Below are 22135 nucleotides of genomic sequence, written 5' to 3' on the forward strand. Positions count from 1 at the left end.
ATTTCTCCATTCAAATAATATTTTGCTTTTTTATTTTTCCTCCCAAAGTGGATGACTTCACATTTTCCAACATTATATTCCATCTGCCAAATTTTTGCCCATTCGCTTAACCTGTCAATATCCCTTTGCAGACACTTTGGGGACGATTTTTGGGTGACGGACCGGGTGCTTTAGGGGCTTCAAAAATCGCTAAAATGCCAAGCGGGTAACCCGCTGACTTCCGGGTTCTCCATTGACGCGTCCGGATGCGCACGCGCCTCCCAAACGCAGGAGTCCCACCGGCAATTAAAGCCGGCGGGATGATAATTTGCATAGTTTCTCCGATAGTTGAGGTAGTTGAACTACTTGATTGACTAGACATTTTAGCAGGGGTGCGATTTTGAAGGATCCTCAGCGTGTTTTCCGCGCTGTGGGAAACACTCCCTGTTGAAACAGACGTGTTTCAGCCAACAGCCGCTGGGAGATGCAAATACTTATTTGACAGGTGGGGAGAAAACGTCATTTATTGCAGCAGGGCACTCTGTCACTTCAGAAAAGTTTTGGCTGCAAGATCTTTGTGTTTTCACTCAAAATTCTTACTTTCCACCCAAAACTCTGCTGTGCAAACATATTTAACTACTTTGTGGACCCCCTCAAACTCACAACGTCAGGATTGGGGGGCGCTATGGCTGCATTCACCACTTTACCCGAGGACAAGCAACATCACCAGCCTCTCCAGGCACGGCATCTACCTCCGCCACGTGGAGCTCCACAACTTAGTGCTGCGCCACAGGCACCTGCACAAGAGCAACAACAGAGAAAGTGACATCGCAGGAGGCACTACCCTCGCAACAGGGTCTACAGACCTAGGCTCAGCTTCCTGGACCTCTCTGAGGAGCAGTGCATATGGAGGCTCAGAGTCAGTCGCCAGGTAGTCACAGACATCTGCGGCCTCCTTCATGCCGAGCTGCTCCTGGCTGGGCCAAGCAGCATCTCTTTACCTGTCACTGTCAAAGTCACCACTGCCCTCAACTTCTTCACCTCCAGATCATTCCAGAGTGCCTTTGAGGACATTGCCGGGGTCTCTCAGTCATCTGCACACAAGTGCATAAAGCAGGTCACCGACAGATTGTTTCGCAGGACCTTGCACTACGTCAATGTCCCCATGGACGACCCCAGCCAGACGGAGAGGGCAGTGAGATTCCACGCTGTGGCTGGCTTCCCACGGGTGCAGGGTGTAATCGATTGCACCCATATAGCAATACGAGCACCTCCACACGAGCCAGGACTTTTCATCAACAGGACGGGTTATCACTTCATCAACACTCAGCTCGTTTGTGACCACTGCAAGAGATTCCTTCACGTATGTTCCAGATACCCTGGCAGCTGCCACGATTCCTTCATCCTCCGGGAGTCCAACATCCCACCCCTCTTCCACGCACTGAACACCTGTGAGGTCTAGCTCCTCGGGGACAAGTGATATCCCCTGCACATGTGGCTCATGACACCTCTGAGGAACCCCACCACTGAGTAACAGAGTTGATATAACGACAGCCACATTGCTACCAGGTATAAAACTGAGCATGCTATAGGGCTGCTCAATATGCGCTTCAGGTGCCTTGATCGTTCTGGGGGAGTGCTTCAATACGCACCAGACAGAGTGGGACGCATTATAGTCGTGTGTTGTGCCCTGCACAACAAGGCACAACAGAGAGGGGTGCCGCTTGAGGTGGCCCCATCCACATCTGCCACCCACATTGAGGAGGAGGAGAAGGAGGAGGAGCAGGAGCAACCCCTGGGCAGAACAGTGGCCCACCTGGCTGCTCGTGAGGCCAGGGAGTCACTGATATGTTAACGGTTCTCCTAACTTCAGACAGTGTGAAGTGTCCAGTCCTCAGCACCTGGATACAGCAGCGGCCACACCAGCCACCCCCCTTCCCTGCACAAAACAGTCCTGCAACTACACATAGGCCCACTGTAGCGTGATCCAATGGGTGGCATCAAGTGTGGGCGTTCATGGTGAACCTCATGAAAGGGCCTTATTACAGAAGCCAGTCAAGAATGGCCAAGACATGGCAGTAGTGGTAACAATAATAATATTTAATGTGAGTTTAACAAAAAGCAAACTTTAATAAAAAGCATGACCAACCGTCAAACACCCTTGTGCATCCCCTTCGTGCTTACAAAACCTTCGCCTCTCGCTTCCGACTACTTCTACGTGGTGCAACCCATGTGGCTGCAGCAGAGGTAGTGGCAGGTTGCTCTTGTTCATGCCCTGACCGATTAGATGCTTTGGGCCTATGCCCTCTGGGTTTTGGTGCCCGTGAGGGCCCCTCCAAACAGTGCTGCATCTGCACCTGTGCAGGGGCAGACTCAACCACCTGGAGAGGGGGCAGCATTGCGGATACTGGTTGAGAGGGGGCTAACGGGTGAGATGTGGGGGTGCTTTGAGTGGCGTCCCAACTTCCATGTCCCCTTTCGCCATCATCCCTCCCCTGGACCAGGCCCACACCACTCCTACCACTCTGCTGGACAACAGTTTGGAGGGCATGTGTGAAGCCTTGTAAGGCCAGTGCTAGTGTATCTGTCTGCCTGTTTAAGGCGGCAGAATGTTGTTCACCCTGAGTCTGAACGGCCGTTGTCAGGGCCTGAATGGACTCATTTGTGAGCCGTGCTTGAAGCTCCATGGAGGCTAGCCTTTCCTCCATCGCAGATATTCCCGCATTTACCCACGACACTATCTCAGAGATTCCTTCCCTTATCTGTGCCACCATTCCTCTCATGCAGGAGTTGGACTCCTCAATCCTCTGCGTGATTGTGGACCTGTTCCAGCACCTCGCAAATGTGCTGCTGCCCCTCGATCATTCTCCTTTTAAAGGATGGCCCCCAGGGTTCAGTATCTGTGTCCAGCTGAGCAGAGCCTGGGAAGGAGTTCTCCCACCAACGCGGACTCTCCACAGCTGCCCCTGCCACCAGTGTCTGCTCATGCTCACATGTGTGTGGTAACTCACTATGTGCGACCCCAACTAACTGTGGGCCGGGACCCACCAAGGTGTCTCTACCTGCGCTGGTGGATGGCTCGCTCAGATGTGACGGTGCACCTTCAGAGGCCGGAAGGTAATATTAAGCATGATCACAGATGTGACATGTTCAAATGAGCATACTGAGGTGCTGAAGATGGCAAGACATGTTAACATCAATTGATATTGTGTGTGCTGAATGTTAAAGTTCTGTCACCAGACATTTGTCGCGTACCGGTCTCGGCGTCCCCGACGGACAGGCACTGAGGAGTGTGGCTCAGCTCCAGCGCCTCCTGCTCCGCATCTGTGAGGACGACTATCTATTGGGGCCCCTCTCTGGTCCTCGCCCTCTCCCGTGCATTCTGGGCTCTCTTCTCCTATTAAGGGGTGAGTGAGTGATGGTGACGTGGTCAGCCGATGAATGCATTGGTTTGGGTGCAGCTGACCATAAAGAGATGCATCAGGGGGTGAGTATGAGACAGAGCCATGACATTGTATGAGCCCTGAGTTGAGTGGTAGTGCTGGGGTGAGTAATGGGGAGGTGGGGAAGTGATGAGGAAGTGCAGGCAAGTTGAGGATGAGCTTTGAGTGGATGTGAGGAGTGATGTGATAGAGTAATGTTGGCAGTGCAGAATGAGTTGGAGGCGGTGATGTGGAAGACGGTATGTCGGAGAATGAGTAAGTGTACTCACTTTGGCTGACCTAGTTAGGTCATTGAAGCGCTTCCTGCACTGGATCCAGGTATGGCAGATGTTGGTGCTGCTGGTGACTTCCACTGCCACCTCGAGCCAGGCCTTCTTAGTGGCAGAGGTAGGCCACTTCCTCCCGTCCGCCGGGTAGAAGACCTCCTCCTCCTCACCCCATCCAGTAGCACCTGGAGTGAGGCATCACTAAATCTAGGAGCAGCCTTTCCCCTGTGCTGCTCCATTGTGCTGTGAGGGTGTTTGCTTCAGGATGTTTTTGCAGGATCTTGCTGGAGGGAAGGGAGGGAATCCGGGGCAGTGGAGGTCACAACTTTACTTGTGGGGCCCGAAGGAGCACTGGTTTCTGTCGGGCAGGTAGGGTTAAAATCGACCCATATAAAATGTAATATTCCTAGTTTGTGCCCCCTTTAATAAGAGTGCATTGTGAATGGTTTGTACATGTCTTAATTATAGAGGTTCAAGAGTGGTGCCCAAGGAATATAAGAAAGAGTGACTAGTATGCTACCTTTCCTGCCCTGGTCAGGTCATTGAACTTCTTGCACCACTGATCTGCAATTGTCAGGGTGAGAGAGATGGCATTCAGAGCTAGTGTCACCTGGCCCAAGACATAGTGAAAGGTTTCCTTCCATGCAGCCCTAGCATTCACTCCCTGTTCTACCTCCTCGAGGAGGGTTTGGAGATTAGTGTGACTAAAATTGTGAGCTCTTCTTTTGTTAATCCTTGACATGCTTTTGACCCTTTGTGACAGATCATCCATTAATAGAGTTTTTTGAAGTGGGACAAAAACACAGTTGAGTATCTAGCGCTTGACAGTGAACTGAGTGATCCAAATAATTTCCTACTCCTGGCTGCTTCCCCAGCCAGTTGCTGCAAACTTCTGCCAGACCAGGCTTTTTAAAGGCTGCATTTTAATTTTCAAGCACTCCCAGCGTATTATTCCTGTTTTATACGGGATTTGTATGGGAGACCGTACAATGGATAGGCAAATGAGCCTACTCAGAACTTTTGGCAGATTTAGCTCTGCAAAGCATCGACAACAGCAACTTGCATTTATATAGCACCTTTAATGTACTAAAACGTCCCAGGGTGCTTCACAACATTGACTGGTGCAACTCATGACTCAAAAGTACAAATCCAGCACAACTAACCATGCGGAATTTTGAGACCAAAATTTCCAGCTGGAATGGTTCATCGATCATTATAACTTAGCAATTCAATACAAGTTCAGATACTGTGAGAAGAACAATTAAAAATTTCACTTCCCAGTTCTAGTAGCGCTGGCATGCATCAGGTGCAATCAGGCAGAAATTTGGGGCAGAGGCCTTGCATCATATATGTGCCATGAATGCACTGGAGGAGCAGGAGGCTTACGATGCTCCAGAGCAAGAGCATTAATAGAAGTGATAATTTGCTGCATATGGAGGCAGACTTCCCAACACCCCCCCCCCCCCGGCCTTTTCTGGACGCCACTATGCAGCCAGAGAAAGTACTTCCTGGGCTTTTTAAAGCTGTCCAATGGTTTTTTTGCCTTTTTGATTTCTTTTGTTGTATTTATTTAATTGCATTGGTTTATCTTTGCATTGCAGTTTAAGTTAGCTTTTTTAAAAACCTTTTTCTCTTTTTAACCACCTACCTGTCAAGGAAGTTTCACTGTGACAGCCTCTGGTAATGAGATGGGCATTCCTTTTGAAATTTCTCTTGCCCTCAGAGAGCTGAATAAATGGCAAGGAGCATTTTCAAAGGATGCATCAGAGGGAGATCTGCCTGTACCTTAGGTGGGTTAGCAGGTCCATAGACCTTGCCAGAACTATTTAAGCATGTCAGCAGAGATGTGCCTTCACCACCTGTAAATAGCGTACAAAGCTTTGAGTCTTTTTACCACCTATTGCTAGGACTGCTGTCCACTGGACAGGACACCCTGAAGTGCCAAATTGGGCAACCTTCCTCACACCACCTCATAAAACTGCATGTCCATTTAGCTATTCACCAAATAGGGGGTTACTTATTGCACCCTTCTTGTCAGTTACCTATAGAATCTGTTTTGTCCTTCCACATTGGGTTTCCTTTAATTTAATTTAAGCCCACTACTTTGCTCCCACTCCAGCCTTGGCCATCGCTGACAAATAACTGAAATTCATTTTGAAGCTTGATAAAGGCTGAAACAGATATTTTTTCCCAATTGAGGGCACTACCTTTTAAATGTGCACACCACTTTAATATGGACGTGCTGGCTAGATTTTCCACTTCCCCCAAACTCTCCCTCCAGTGGGCTTGCTTCCTGCATAAGGCCAAAGTTGCATTGGCAGCTATGAGTTTTTATTGAAATCAGCTCATGTGAAAATTGAGATCATTCAGTTCATTGTACTGCTAGCTAGCTTTCTTCCAGCAATTGAGGCACAAAAGCCATATATTTAAGATTTAAGGCGATTGCTTTTGCACAGCTTAGTGGACTGCCCCTTTAAATTTACTTGTGAAAAGCAATTGCTTTCTGAAAGCTCTGCCCCTAACTCACGATCTGCAGCATACAGCTTTAACCCTTAGTAAATAGCTTACCATAGCTTATTGCTGCATGGTCTTACAAAGACAGGCACTTGAACCCTTTAGCCCCTAATTTTAATCGGCCACTCCTCCAATGGAAGAGTGGTGGAGTGGACCCTAATTCTGTCTGAGCAGACTGTCAGTGCCCATCCCAAATTGAGGGGACAGGGTCATTTGTATACTTCGGGCAAGCAGCTTGTGCCTGTGACTGTAAGAAAGGCACATTAGTGGTGCATGCCTTGATGAACAGTCAAAAAATTAGAGCAGCAACAGGTGGAAGGAAGTATCCAGCAAAAATATTCACCTACAATCTTCTGTTCACAATGGAGCAAGTGGGCTTTTTGGGAAACGTAGGAGGGAATCAGTACCCTGTGGGATCGATTATCTGTCCTTGGTAAAGTGTTGGAGGCTTTGTAAAGCTGGCGAGTGTTCCCCTAATGGCTTATAGTGTATATTGGACAGAATTCCCATGGTAACCCCGATTAGAATTTGGGGACCTTTGTCTGCAGTACACATAAAACTTCTGGTGACTTAATCGCTTCAGTCCTTGAGCAAGAGTTCAAGTTTATTAGGTAAACCTTTGTTTTCTCAGGCATAAGATGTAGCAGTTGTTTGCACAAACTTAAACTGCACATGATGGTGGAGGTAAAAAAAACATGTCAGTATAAAAATGAAAAGCAATGAAAAGCAAAGAAAATAAAGACACTTAATGGCTGAAGCTGCTTATTTACAAATATTTTGAAAAACTGCAATCCAGTTCCTCTAGAGGTCACTGTTAGGTTATAGGCTTAGAAACGAAAAGGAACTGTTAAACATAATAGGGTCGAATGCTACTTTTCCTTCAAAATTACCCAGCAAATTAATAGTTTTACACCTTTTTAATTTTGCATTCACTTTGGCAAAACTACCTTGGAGAAGTATCAGGCATTGGCAATACTAACACTGATCTAATATTATTATGGGTGAGCTGTTTTTTTGTTTGGAGGTTTAACACAGTAACAGCAAGTATTATTCTACCTTTTAAAATAATTAAGGAGCATAAAAGCACAGAGGAGAACGGAAAGAATAATAGTTAATTCCAATATTATCTGGAAAAACAGAAAGCATAACTTTTGGAATGTTTTGTTTTTGACTAAGCACTAATTGTTACCATAGGGATTATAAATCTGATGTTCTTAAAAGTAATTAGATTGTTGGATTCATTGAAGCAAATTGTGAAACAACCTTTAAATAAAATGAATGCAGGGTCTCTCCCTTTGAGATACGCCTCCCTAATGACTGTGTGTGAGACTGTTAGCAAATGGCAACTTGCCAGACCCACATGGAACAGTGTGAGAGCGAGTCAAGTTCGTGCATTTCAGGGGGCAGACAGACTCAGACAACATCACTCCATACCTCCAACTTAGAGGTTGCAGCTGCAGTACAAAAACTCCTGTCAGCCCCTTCAGAAGGTGAGCTACTAACATCAAGGGGTGCATGCTTCTGAGCACTTCATTCTCATTGACTATTATGTAAGTAATTGTGCATAACTGTAAAGAAAATTCTATAAAATGGTGAAAAAAAAAGACAAAGCATGTTAGCCAATTTTGGTATTGGGTACAGTATTGAAAACCAATAATTTAATTTCAAATATTTAATGTTCATACAGAATTGATTGAAATGGGTTCTGATTAGTTTCTTTGTATAAAGTTACGATAGAGAAAAATATGCCCTAATACTGTACTAAAGAACAATTCAAAAGACTTTCTAATACTTGTTCTGTATCTGAAATTAGAATGCTGTTTCCTTTTGCTGTATGTGTAAGCTATGCTCTCTTCTCAAGAACACTAAAGTTTATATGGATTATTTATTATTAGTAATAAGGATTAAACAGAAAATGTTAAAAGTGACAGTTAGGATTCCTGTTCTAAATAAGCTCTTAACATCTGTGAAGTATGATTTGTCTGTAGTCAAACTACAGTCTGTTGATGAGATTGATCCTTCCTGAAACACAACTGTGCTTTATGTTTCAGCATGTTTGTCAGGCATGTGATTTTTCATAATTGTAAAAAAACCACAAAGTTAGGGAGGAGTGAGGAATTTTGTTATGTACAAGAAAGTTAATTTGAGGTTAATGTTCACTGCATGATTCTACAAATAACTTCAAATTAACTCCACGGTGTGAATCTGTAGATAACTATAAATGATTGGAAGCAAATGGGAGCTTGGGACAGTCGTACATACTTGTGCAATGCATCAATAATATTTGAATTATTGCTGTTACAGTTACTTCATTACTAATCAACCAGACAGAAAATCCACATGCCCTGTCGATTTTGCAGGAATTTGGTATATATGCTATAGTGAAAAAAGGTAATTTTCTTAGCATGCAAGATGTAGATGAGCATTTTGCCAATACAAAATTGATAGCAAGGCACAGACCCCAGCAAAGTAAAATGCTTAAGTGTAGATATCCCTGTGTAGCTTGAATGTTAAATATTGAATTATTAAGTAGGGACATCGTCAGAAGTGTTGTCACAGACGTGGTTTGGCACATTTATTAATTGCACAGATACTGACTACTACAATCCATGAAAACAATTTTTAATTTGTGAAAGTACACATTTGCCCTGAAGACCCCTGCATTGCCTATCGTTAATTAGGCTATTTCATTAGTTTTTGCACTATAGCATTTAGAACCATCAATTCTTGCCCATCTACCAGTATTTTGATCTTTAATTTAATATGCTGCATTTTCAATTTTTTTAGACATTTATTTTTAAGTTTTGAAAGAAAATATAAAATTTTAGCATCTGCCAGGGTAACTTTATAGGTAAAGTGAACATTTCTCAAGAGTCCAAGGATTCATTTTTTAAAAGCTGGTTTTCATCCAATTGGATTTACGAACAGCTGGTTGCTATTTGTATGGCTGTGAAATTAACCTCGGCAGTTCCAGGTACTGCAACATAATAAATTAAGTCTGTGTTTAACAACTCAATAAGAATAAGTCATTTTTTTCAGGTGCCTGGCTTGATATTTTTACCGTATTTCTTTTCATACTTCTAAACACGCTAAATCTCATTTTTTTATTCCCAGAGGAGTTACTAATCATTAGAGATGAGGTAAATTCAGGTTCTGGAAGTCGCCTGCAGTTGCCCCTGATTTTCCTGCATCTACCTCCATCGCTCAGCCCTGTGTCAGGGCTACCCCTGGGCATATAAGTGGTCTGGAAAGGAAATCCTGGCAGTCTCGGGGCCGGACAGGAACAGTGCACTGGGGGAGGTGGGGGGGAGTGGGGGTAGGAAAATCTGGCCTCCTTTTCCAGCCATTGCAGAAGCAGAAATGGAGGTTGATTTTCCTGTACTGGTGTAAGTCGTCGAAAAGATAAAGCACTTGTGCTAATCCTGCTTAGATGATAATGTGCTAACAGTGCTCAAATTTCTGGGGTCAGTCTATTTCCATAATTATTCACAGATCTTGGTAACCTCTGCAGATACTGGCAGGTGGGCACAGAGCACCTCTTACGCAACCTGATCTCCCTGACATTCCTCTAGTGGTTCTCCTCTTATCTTTTCTTCCCAGCATTTTAAATAGGTTGGAAACTATTGTCATGTTTAAGGATTTTTGACCATTTTTCACAAAAAGTATTTGGAAAAGAGTTACATTTAAATGTTGGGTTTATAAAGCAAAGTGTATTCATATAAGTTTAAAAAAACATTTGAGACAAAAGGTAGTTAAAATATTGATCTGCTAGGTATTCAAGTTGTTTCCTCAAAGACAAAAAAATAGTAAGCAGTTCATTAGCCTGTCACAAAAATTGATGCTGAAGTTGTTTCTCATATCTTTTTCCCATGACACACTCGGAATCAGCTTTGTTGCCTTCCTAGCCACTGCCTTTAGAGCTGAATTACCCCTTTATGTCGTACCGCACAAGGTACTATAGGTGCAATCTGACCAGGGCACTGCACAGCCTTTAGCATGTCTCAACTGATTTGGTGATATAATCTGGCAATCTATTTGATTTATTTATTACTGCCTCACACTGTTTAAACCTGGTGAACAGCAAGTCAGTTAACATCCTGGGTCTCCTTCAGTTTGCCCTTTACCAAGTTCCTATTCACAGAGTATATATGCCTCCTACTTTTACTTCCAAAATGCAGTACCTTGCATTTATCCATATTGAACTTCATTTGTCACTGATCACCCAGCTACAGACTCTGCCAAGCTGTCTTTGTAAGATTCTATCTACTTCCTCTGGATCTGCAATAAGCACCCATCCCCCGCCCCTCCCCAGGTTGGTGTCACCTTCAAATTTAATAACATTACATTGAGACTTCCAGATCATTTATGTTTGCAGGGAATAGGAGAAGTCCCAGCATGGAGTACTGAGCACTCACTCATTTCCTCCCTCATTGCAACCTAGTTCCCCTACAATTACTCTCCGCTACATACTCTTTAGTCAGTAACTAATCCACTTCCACGTGTTATCTTTGTTACTCACTGACTTTCGTTTGTAAAGGAGCCTATTATGCAGTACTTTATGGAAGACCTTATGGAAGTCTAGGGATACTATGTGAAATGGCTTCTCCCCAACAATTTGGGATGCCACTTCCTTAAAAAAGTGAATTAAGTTGGTCAGACAAGATCTACCCCTTTTAAAACTGTTGAGTATTATTTAATCAAATTTTCATAAATATACTCTTCAGATTTGTTTCTGATTTGACCTAGTGAGGCCTGTAAGTCAAGTTTTGAAGACTGTCAAAGGTTGTTCTGAAGCAATATTGTCTAGCTTGAGTGATAGACAATCTTAGGAGTTGAACTCATGGCAGTCTAGTTGGAATGTAGGTACTCTTCTAACAGAACTTGTAATCAGCCTGCAAATTTTATATTAATCACAATACCCAGATAGCTAAATTGTGTACATGATAGCAACAGTTCCAAAGAGTTACACAAAGTTGCTCTGCATCAGAAACAATACTGTGTTTTGTAACCTTTTTTGGAGAAATATGGTGGAGAAAAGGAGTCATACAGAGCCTGATTTTCCTCCCTTCTGACACCAGTGTAAGTCTGGTGGTGTGCATTTTGAGCTTAGCTGAACACATAGGGAGAAAAATTGGATAGGGGCTGTTTTTGGGCGTAGGTAGCGTGATGTGCTATTACCACACGCCCAATGGCCCCTGCGCAGGCAGGACGCAAGTTTTAGTCCACCAGAGGACTTAGCTGCAATCAGCGTTCTTTTCCCGGTCTTGCACGTGGAATCAATGCAATTCGCACTTTTCACCACCAGAGGGAGCTCAATCTCCTAAAGGGAGGACGTTTCTTAGAAATCTCTTCAAGGTAGCTGGTACCTGTTATTTGCTGAAAATAACAGTCTACTGTCTGCATGGAGTCTGAACAGATATCAGACATGGCACACGTAAAACACAGATGCAGATCCCATCCCTATGTTTACACACTGATGAGTTATGTTAAAACATTGAATAAAGGTTGCGCACTACTAAATCCCACATCCTCAAATCTGCACGTCAGACATCACAAATGTGCCGATCTGAGTTGATACCAGGCCTGCGAGAGTGCGTGCACCAAGGTTCTCTGCTGATGCACTAGAGACCTTGGTGCAAGAGGTGGACAGAAGGAGGGACATCCTATATTCGCGGGGAGGGGGGGATGGGGGGGCCAAGAAGCCCTCCAGACATATATCTAAAAGGCAGTGGTAGGCAGCGGAGGACGAAGTCAATGCCAGGCGCATAGCATCATGAACATGGATGCAGTGCAGGAAGAAGTTCAATGCTTTGACATGAATGGTCAAGGTGAGTGAGGTCAACTGTCAAGTGGCGTCTCCTACCAACTGCACCACGCACTACATCCCCCATCCCCCACATACCAACAAACTCTTTCCATCAGTACTCAACTCTTCCAACCAGATGCTTCCTCTCACCCTTACACATTACCACTGTTACAAGCCGGCCACCCACAAGTCACAGGCCACACACACTGGAAGCTATTCAACCATGACAGGCACATCACCCAGCCACGTCGCGTTTTCTTGCAGGAGAAAGTGGCATATATCAAGAGGTAGCAAGTGGCAGTGGCATTTAGTCCCTTGAGTCTGTTCCAACATTCAATGAGATCATGGTGGACCTGTGATCTAACTCCATTTACCCGCCTTAGCCCCATATCCCTTAATACCCTTGGTTGACAGAAATCTATCAATCTCAGATTTAACTTTCACAAGCATGCTAGCATCAACTGCCATCTGCAGAAGAGCGTTCCAAACGTCCCCCACCCTTTGCGTGTAGAAGCATTTTCTAACTACACTCCTGCACGTCCTGGCTCTAAATGTTACACTATGTCCCTGCGTCCTAGTATTCAAGTGTAGGAGACCTCCAAAAACAGTTACAAATGTCTCAGCAGCCAGAAGCAATAATCCAGCCACTAACCTGTAAATCCTGCTTGGTCCCTTTAAAAAGTGACGGTGGGGGGTGCTCCAGGCACTCTTAAGACACGTTCAGATGGTCGGGGTTAAGACTGTGCGTTGCGTTGAGTGTTAAGTCCCAAAATGGAGTCTATTACTTTAAATCAACTGATTGAAGCCATTTCCTCCCTACTTTACATGATTCCAGCATGCGTTATCTGTGCTTGCGCTAACTCCTATACCAAGATGCGTCTGGAGCCCGTCATGCTGGTAACGTGCATGCGCATCCAAGATGCCATCTTGGATGTCGGAGAGGCCGTGTAGCGCCAAAACAACGGGTGCTACATGGCCCAATTTAGCGCTCATGGTTCCAAGTTCAGCATATTTAAATATGTCGGACAAGTGCCAGCAGGCCTACTGTTGTGAATCAGCACTTAAACCAATTCAGGGGATGGGCAAACTCCTGGGGGCATTTTGGCCTGCTGGCTGCTATGAAAACCAAAACCACATTGCCTTCAGCCACCAGTGCAGCCTTGCACTTTAGAAAGGAAAAAAAAACTTCCTGAAGTTGCTGACTGTCCCTTTGCAGATACCCTGATCTAAAGGGGCAACTGGCATCCTGTACTGCAGTTTCCTTGGGCAATACGTAGTGCAGTGTTCCAACAGGTGGAATCCCAGGAAAATGACATGGGAGTGACATCATTATACCTCCATTGTAACATATACAATTTAAATACTCTGCCTGTTTCAGGCAGGAGCTTCCATCTGCACCAGGGATGCTCCAGGAAATGTGCATCAAATGCAAAGGGTACCGTGAGGCAGCATTTCAGGTCTCTGCCTCCTTTTCTTTTTGGCTGTTGCCCTGGAAATTGACACACATAGATAGAGGTAGATTGGCCTCAGAAGAGGGCTCTCAAGAACATTGTGAAAATCTTCAGATGTTGAGTTTACACCTTTCTGAAGTCAGTTGCTAAACAAAGGTAAAACAGATTTACCTTCAAATTGGATAAATTTAATTGAGACTTGTCCAACGTAATCATGTAAGACTATACTGAGCTGAATTGAAATTTAGATTTGAGAACAAAAGCCAACATCTTAAACCACTGTGCTTCCTTTTCCCTTACTGAGACACTAGGGAATATTGCTCAAAGATTTCCTAAAAACTATAAATTGTTGCTCAGATGCATAAATAATCCAAAATATTTTCCTGACAGGAGTTATTCTCTTGTTAAGAACTTCCCAGTAAGATGTTCTCCAAAAGTATTTCTGGATTTAATAATCTGCATTGGATGTTCCACATAATAAGAATGTATTTGCAGCTGATTAGCTGGACAATAGCCAGTAAATGAAGTCCTCCAGGAGTGCAGTTGCTGATTTGCTACACATTCCTTTTGTCACAGACATACTTCATAATTTCAATATGCTTGGTGGAACAAATATATGACCCCTGCACTAATGCACGCATTATTTGAGCCTAATTAAATTGCCATTAGCAATTGTCATTTTTAATTTCTGGACACAATCACACAAAGTCATAAACAGCTAAATTAATTCCACTGTAGGAAGACATTGGGGGAAAAATTTGATAAGGGTTCGTTTTGAGCAGTGGTAACGCAATGCGCTACCACCTCACGCCCTACGGACCCTGCGCAGGCAGGACGCAAGTTTGGACCCAAGGGAGCACTTACCTGCAGTTGGCGTTCCTTTCCAGGCCTTGCATGTGGAATCAATGCAATTTGCACTTTCCACCACCAGAGGGAGCTCAATCTCTTAAAGAGAGGATGTTTCTTAGAAATCTCTTAAAGGTAGCTGGTACCTGTCATTTGCTGAAAATAACAGTCTACTCTTGATTGATAGAAATCTATCAATTTCAGATTTAACTTTCACAAGTAAGCTAGTATCAACTGGCGTCTGCAGAATAGCATTCCAAACGTCTCCCACCCTTAGCGTGTAGAAGCATTTCCTACCTTCACTTCTGCATGTCTTGGCTCTAAATGTTAGGCTATGTCCCCACATCCTAGTATTCAAGTGTAGGAGGCCTCTAAAAATAGTTCCAAATTTCAGCCAGAGGAAATAATCCAACTACTAACCTGCAAATCCTGCATGATCTCTTTAAATAGCATCGGTGGGGGGTCCTCCAGGCACTCTAAGACACGTTCAGATGATCGGGGTTAAGACTACGTTGCGTTGAGTGTTAAGTCCCAAAATGGTGTGTATCACTTTAAATCAGCGTTGTACACTGTTTGAAGCCATTTTCTCTCTACTTTCCATGATTCCAGCATCCGTTATCTGCGCCTGCGCAAACTCCTATACCAAGATGGTGTCTGGCGCACGTCATGCTGGTAACGTGCGTGCGCATCCAAGACAACATCTTGGATGTCACAGAGGCTGTGTAGCGCCGAAACAACGGGCGCTACACGGCCCAATTTAGTGCCCATTATTTTTTTTTAAAAATTATCCATAATTGTTTTATAATAAAGCTTTTATTTGGAGCATAGTTAAACCATGTACTGTGGTATTCTGTACCTGTCACTATCTATGACAAAATCATACATTTTACATTATAGTGTAGATTTTCCTCTTCCCTGCTGCCAAGCTGTGCCTAAGCTACGGGCACAATGTAGAGGAGAAATGGGCACACACCCCTTGTGCTGGTTCAGTGCCTCATTTGCAATTTCCTCTATAGTTTTCTCTGGTTGAACTAATTATGCCTGAAGTGTTGCAGCTATTTAAATGAGATGGTAATGGGCGCCAAATAATGTTACTCTAGGCTGCAATCAGATTTCCTCCACTTCCCGCTAGTTGCTGATCACGGGCAGGTTATCTCCGTAAAAACCTGGTGCTGCTGCTTCTTGTGCTGGCATTTATATGTTAGTTCCCTTAAAGGGACAGGCTGCTGCTGTATGAAGCAAGTTCTGAATTTTTGGCTCTTTGCTTTGCATCTTGTTTTGGAGCTTCAGTCCTAGTTGCTGAAGGCTGCAAGACTCTGAATTAGTGAATATGTTTAGTGCTTTTCCATCTCCCTGTTCTAAAATGGGATTGCCCTTCCCCTGAGCAAACTACTACTCCATCCCACCGTCAATAAAAAGAGATTCATACAGTTCACCCACCAGCCTGCTCCTATTTCCAGAGCTAGTTATAGTCCAACGATTCCAGAGCATCATCCTTCTGGGCAATACATTTCCTCCTTCCCTACAATCAAAACCTAACTGGTTCATTATTGTTCTTTAGGGAAGGAAACCTGCCGTCATTACCCAGTCTGGCCTGCCTGTGACTCAATCCCACAAGAATGCGGTTGACTCTTAACTGCCCTCTGAAGTGGCCTAGCAAGCCACTCAGTTGTCAGGGTGACTAGGGATGGCCAATAAATGCTTGTGTTGCCAGCAACGCCCACATTCTGAGAATAAATAGCAAAAAAGCAGTGAGAAAAGTAAATAGTACAGAAGAGTTTTCTGCCTAAGAGCTCATATGTAATGACCATTGGTGATTATTGCATGATGGAGGAAGAAAAGTAGGGGTTATTCTAGGACTACAGTGAAGATAGAAGATGCTACACCAGCAGCAGGTCTACAACAGAATCAACTATCTTGGCTTGATGCAGGAGCAATGGGTAAGAAAGTTCAGGCTCAAGAGGGCGGTGGCGACTGATGTGTGCCATCTGATTAAGAAACGCCGGCAGAGACAGCCAGCTATACATATTGCACCATCAGCAGCAGTCAGTGCCTCCACAGTGCTCAATGTTTATGTCACAAGGAACTTTCAGATACTCACAAGGGACATAGGAATAGTAGGCCATTCAGCCCCTTGAGCCTGTTCACCATTCAATTAGATCATGGCTGATCTGTATCTCAACTCCATTTACCCGCCTTGGTTCCATATATTCCCTACCCATGTTAATAGTTTGCCTCCAATTCCATGCGCTTTTATTTTTGCGAACAGTCTCATATATGGAACCTTGTAGAATGTTAATGTTATGGGACATCTCAGGAGTTAGTCACTTTATTGTGCATTCCTTATTGAGGGGATAATTGAAGCCCTGTATCGTCATGCACTTCAGTAGCAACAACAACTGGACAGGCAGCAACAGTTTTCCAGATTGCTGCTTTCCCTAAGATACAGGACATTATTTACTGTATGCATTGACTGTATGTATGTAGCTATTTGTGAAGCTACCAACAACCTTATGGTATCCCTAAAAAGGAAGATCTATTGTTCCATCAATATGCAAATAGGTATACTAAAGGTGAAAAGCGAGTTTTTAACTGGCAATAATATATAGCGCTCAATTCATGGCCAATAGCATAATTTTTGCCTTTATTTCTCCTCAAACAACAATGAAAGGTGTTTAAGGAGAAAAAAAGGACATGCCTATTTGCCAGAACTGTGCTTACATAGCAATGAAGTACAAATGAAGATTAAGCCAAAGTTGCTTTAATTGAAATTAATTTTACTGAGTGATGTCATAAGGATAGAAATTGTGTGCCATAGAAATTTCACACTGCTGCAATAGGACATATCCTTATTACATTGGGACTGATTGTTATCATTTAGAGGGCACTATTTATATCTGCTTTTCCATTGTCTGATTTGAGCTAAGAGTTTTAAAACTGAAATATATATACTAATACCAAGAACATAAACTTCTTTGCATTCTCTGTAAATAGATTCCAAAGTGCAAAAGCTCTTCTTCTGTGGCCTATATTCTGTCCTTCCTGCCAAAAGTTGCCCAAAATGTTCCATTGTTGCAGTATTTTCCACTGTTGCGGCAAGGAAAATGAATAAATCTGTAGATGGGCCACACCACCTATTTTCTCTCTCACCATTTGCTCTGTAATCATTTGCATAGTGCAAATGATAACACCCTACTGTCACTGCTACCAGGAAGGTGAAAATATATCCAGCTATGTTCTGGAACAAACTCTTAAGTTGCTCCAGTTCTAAGCCTCAAAGTACATTGGTTCTGGTACAAACAGCATTTATACCACTCTGCCAATGCAAAAAAAATATAGTTATAGAAAAGAATTAACTCCAGATACTTTTTTCCACTTTTCCGTAGTTCTTGGCTTTGATATTGAAACAAGATTTGTGTACAAACACAAATTTTTGCTTTAATAGAATATTATATGATGAACCTTATCTTATAATGCCCGACTTCAGTTTTTAACTTTTTTTTTGGTGCCCATCAAAGGTCAGTGCTAGGAAATGGAATGCTTGCTCTTTTCAGATATTGTCAACAAGGAGATAGATATTGTCAACAAGGAGATAGATAGCTATATTTCTTAATGCTAAAGGGATCAAGGTATATGGGGAAAAAGCGGGAACAGGGTACTGAGTTAGACGATCAGCCATGATCATTTTGAATGTTCCCGAAGGGCCGAATGGCCTACTCCTGTTCCTATTTTCTGTGTTTCTATGTTAAGCACTCCCAGCTCAATTATAGCAGAGTCAGTTACATAGCAAAGATTTACTCTATCCCAACAATTTAACTTGGCCTCAGTCTCAGAATATTCCCAATGTTGCACCAGTATGAATTTTCCATTTCCCACACGAGTCATCCTTTCGGCCCTTCTAAGCAAAACTACCAATTCGTGCCAAATTAGATGTAGTTTTGTGCTATGGGTCTTTGCTGACTAGGAACTCTGTTAAGACTCCTCAAACTCATTTCATGTAAAACTCTTACTCTTACAGGTCACAAAGAGAGGAGATTTTCATCCCAGTACTCCAGACAGAAATTAAATCCAAATTTCAGAAGTAAAAAGGAAATATGCTAACTTACTGCAATACCCTGTCTCCTAGATTTCCAACTTTAATATGTTATCTGCTTAAAGTCACAACAATAATTATCTTCAGATTTTAATTTACATTGTTAATTAGTTCTTAAATTCAGTCAAATACTATGGAACTTAAGTATATAAACCTTGTCTGTTATGCCTATCTATAATATGATGACTCAGAATTTGTTGGAGCGAGGCATCTCGCAGCATGCGCTATTAGTTAGACTTTTTCCCTCACCCTTCAGCTCGAAAACGTTTTCTGTGCTGTCACCGGGGCATCTGGGACCTTGGTGAACAACGGGACCAATAGTCTGTCTCCTTAATCAATGAGAATTAAGGATTGAGAAAGAAACAGGAATGACGGAGATGGAAATAGGGTGCATTAGAGTCAAATCAGGTACAGAAAGAGTAATAAAGAGAGGGAAAGAAAGGTTGGATTAAGAGAGAAAATAAAGAGATAAAAACGACAAGTAAGAAAATAATTAAACATTTAATTTTTAAAAAATCTCTAAGAACAATTTACTACCTGTAGGAATGAGACTCCACAGTTTCAATTGTTCCCTTTCTGGGCCGGAGAGGTTGAGTGGCATTGCAGGATCATAAATCTGATCATAAAAAGAGTCCTTACGTTGTTAATTACTAGCCCTAACTTTCTGTGGTGCGTTTAATTAGTAATTTTTGTGCAAATGCAGCAATTTCTTCACATGGGGAGGTTGAGGGCGAGCCGCCATTTTCACAAGATGAACGGCTGAGTGGCGTAAATCGGCCAGCAATTTGAGGCGATTTGCACCCTACAGTGTATCTCTTCCTCACCACAAATTGCTGGGTTATTTACAGACTAATAACGGCGTGCACGTTAAACTTGCCATTATTTTCCGAGCAGATTCTGGGTCATTAAATCTTATGTATAGTGCGCATGTCCTGTTCTATAACACTTCACGTAATATCACACTCTTACTATCACATCCAACGTGGTGTGTGGCACTATCACCGTGCTAATTGGGATAGATTCAGAACGGATCTAGCAGCTCAAAACTGGGCATCCATGAGGCGCTGTGGGCCATCATCAGCAGCAGAATTGTATTCCACCACAATCTGTAACCTCATGGCCGGTATATTCCTCACTCTACCATTACCAACAAGCCAGGGGATCAACCCTGGTTCAACGAGGAGTGTAGAAGAGCATGCCAGGAGCAGCACCAGGCGTACCTAAAAATGAGGTGAAGCTACAACTCAGGACTAAACAGTGGAAGCAACATTTTATAGACAGAGCTAAGCGATTCCACAACCAACGGATCAGATCAAAGCTCTGCAGTCCTGCCACATCCAGTCGTGAATGGTGGTGGACAATTAAACAACTAACGGGAGGAGGAGGCTCGGTAAACATCCCCATCCTCAATGATGGCGGAGTCCATCACGTGAGTGCAAAAGATAAGGCTGAAGCATTTGCAACCATCTTCAGCCAGAAATGCCGAGTGAATGATCCATCTCGGCCTCCTCCCGATATCCCCACCATCACAGAAGCCAGTCTTCAGCCAATTCGATTCACTCCACGTGATATCAAGAAACTTCTGAGTGCACTGGATACAGCAAAGGCTATGGGCCCCGACAACATCCCGGCTGTAGTGCTGAAGACTTGTGCTCCAGAACTAGCTGTGCCTCTAGCCAAGCTGTTCCAGTACAGCTACAACACTGGCATCTACCCGACAATGTGGAAAGTTGCCCAGGTATGTCCTGTCCACAACAAGCAGGACAAATCCAATCCTGCCAATTACTGCCCCATCAATCTACTCTCAATCATCAGCAAAATGATGGAAGGTGTCATCGACAGTGCTATCAAGCGGCACTTACTCACCAATAACCTGTTGACCAATGCTCAGTTTGGGTTCCGCCAGGACCACTCGACTCCAGACGTCATTACAGCCTTGGTCCAAATATGAACAAATGAGCTGAATTCCAGAGGAGAGGTGAGAGTGACTGCCCTGGACATCAAGGCAACATTTGACCGAGTGTGGTACCAAGGAGCTCTAGTAAAATTGAAGTCAGTGGGAATCAGGGGGAAAACTCTCCAGTGGCTGGAGTCATACTTAGCACAAAGGAAGATGGTAGTGGTTTTTGGAGGCCAATCATCTTAGCCCAGGACATTGCTGCAGGAGTTCCTCAGGGCCGTGTCCTAGGCCCAACCATCTTCAGCTGTCTGTAGAGTAGTAACATTTGCGCCAGACAAGTGCCAGGCAATGACCATCTCCAACAAGAGAGAGTCTAACCACCTCCCCTTGACATTCAACGGCATTACCATCGCCGAATCCCCCACCATCAACATCCTGGGGGTCACCATTGACCAGAAACTTAACTGGACCAGCCACATAAATACTGTGGCTACAAGAGCAGGTCAGAGGCTGGGTATTCTGTGGCAAGTGACTCACCTCCTGACTCGCCAAAGCCTTTCCACCATCTACAAGGCACAAGTCAGGTGTGTGATGGAATACTCTCCACTTGCCTGGATGAGTGCAGCTCCAACAACACTCAAGAAGCTCGACACCATCCAGGACAAAGCAGCCCGCTTGATTGGCACCCCATCCACCACCCGAAACATTCACTCCCTTCACCACCAGCGCACTGTGGCTGCAGTGTGTACCATCCACGGGATGCACTGCAGCAACTCGCCAAAGCTTCTTCGACAGCACCTCCCAAATCCACGACCTCTACCACCTAGAAGGACAAGGGCAGAAGGCACATGGGAACAACACCACCTGCACGTTCCCCTCGAAGTCATACACCATCCCGACTTGGAAATATATCGCCGTTCCTTCATCGTTGCTGGATCAAAATCCTGGAACTCCCTTCCTAACAGCACTGTGGGAGAACCTTCACCACACGGATTGCAGCGGTTCAAGAAGGCGGCTCACCACCACCTTCTCAAGGTCAATTAGGGATGGGCAATAAATGCTGGCCTTGCCAGCGACGCCCACATCCCATGAACGAATAAAAAAAAACACTTTGTTGATTGCCTCAGAGTAAGATAGCTGCAAATCAAAACGGAAGGGATAGGGAATGTAGGAAACAAAAGTAAGGAAAGTGGCTAGACATCAATACTGAATGACCAGCCAGGAGAACACACCAATGAAAACAATTTTGTCTACCATTTATTTTCTCCACGACTGAAATTTCTAATTTAAAAAATCAGGGTTGTAACATAAAATGAGTTTAAAAAGTCACATATTTTACAAGTACATAATTAAACTTTACTATAAAGTTTTTTTGTGTCTTTGAGTATCTCCAGTTCTGCCAAACCAAAGGTTTCCCTTCCATAATTCTGCCAAACTCCAAGTTTCCCTTCCATAGCAATGCCAAACTATAGAACGTCCCCTCTCTCCCTCCCCATGTTGTCAAACCCCAGGACCCCCCTCTTAGGCTACCAAAGTTACGGTGGGAGATCAGAAGAATCCTTGCAGAAAATTAGGACCTTGGTCTTCTTATGGAACTGTAAACATGACAAAAGATGTTGGGAGAAAAATGTACATGGAAAGATGGGTTTCTCTACATGACCAGTGCTTCCACTGGTGAAGTCCTGAATATTGCAACTGCAAGCTAAGTTCTGAGGAATTTTCTGACTTAAAGCCTCTTTTTAATATGACTGAGAAGAATACTAATGCAGCGGCAGTCACTTGCTAAGACTGCTGCCAGACATCAACCCTCCCTGAATACTGTCACACCATAGCCCTC

At 43.8% G+C, this 22135-nt stretch overlaps 1 protein-coding gene across 1 annotated transcript in view; it reads left to right on the top strand.

The window, feature by feature from the left end:
- Positions 1 to 7635: 7635 nt before the first annotated feature.
- col21a1 (collagen, type XXI, alpha 1) overlaps positions 7636 to 22135 on the top strand; it is a 315698-nt gene continuing 301198 nt past the window's right edge. Inside the window, exon 1 of the mRNA XM_067985251.1 lies at positions 7636 to 7692. The gene's annotated coding sequence lies outside the window, so the exon portion shown is untranslated. The remainder of the gene's footprint in view (positions 7693 to 22135) is intronic.

Source organism: Heptranchias perlo, chromosome 5, assembly GCF_035084215.1.
Source record: "Heptranchias perlo isolate sHepPer1 chromosome 5, sHepPer1.hap1, whole genome shotgun sequence".
Taxonomy (NCBI): Eukaryota; Metazoa; Chordata; class Chondrichthyes; order Hexanchiformes; family Hexanchidae; genus Heptranchias; species Heptranchias perlo.